Raw genomic sequence first — 540 nt, 5'->3', positions numbered from 1 at the left:
CCCAAAAAGGCGGGACATGTAGAAGCGGGGGCTTGTAGGTTATAGGTGGGTTCCACAAATTCTTAGGTCAGCAATTGGAAGGGAAGATCCCTGTCTTAGTTAAAGAAAGGCTTAATCTACATCTTAAGGAAAAGGGAAGTACCTTGTCTTGGGAAGAAATAAGCAAAAGAATACACTGTAATCTGTTGAAATATACATCTCAAAGATACTATGCCAGGAACAGGAGGTAGGAAGAATCCTGTCAATAGAAAATAAATGGTCTGTTAATGTTTGTGACCATGACTTCCCAAGTCCCCTTTTGAAAAGATTTTGGAAAAATAGGAAAAGTAGTCAGACTTCTGTCCACACCACTTACCTCTCTACTGCAGACCCCAGCACCAGCACACACCTGGTAGCCTATCCTGTCCTCGGCTTCAGGCCACAGACAGACCCAGCAACAGGCCTCTGGCCAGCCAGTGATTCTAAGGCAGAGATATCACTGCCCACTTACCCCTCCTGCAGACCCCAGCCCCAGCGCCCACCCAGTAGCCATTCATATAC

Source organism: Tupaia chinensis, unplaced genomic scaffold, assembly GCF_000334495.1.
Source record: "Tupaia chinensis unplaced genomic scaffold, TupChi_1.0 Scaffold140934_1, whole genome shotgun sequence".
Classification (NCBI taxonomy): Eukaryota; Metazoa; Chordata; class Mammalia; order Scandentia; family Tupaiidae; genus Tupaia; species Tupaia belangeri.
The sequence above is the reverse complement of the archived record's forward strand: the minus strand, read 5'-3'. Positions refer to the sequence as shown.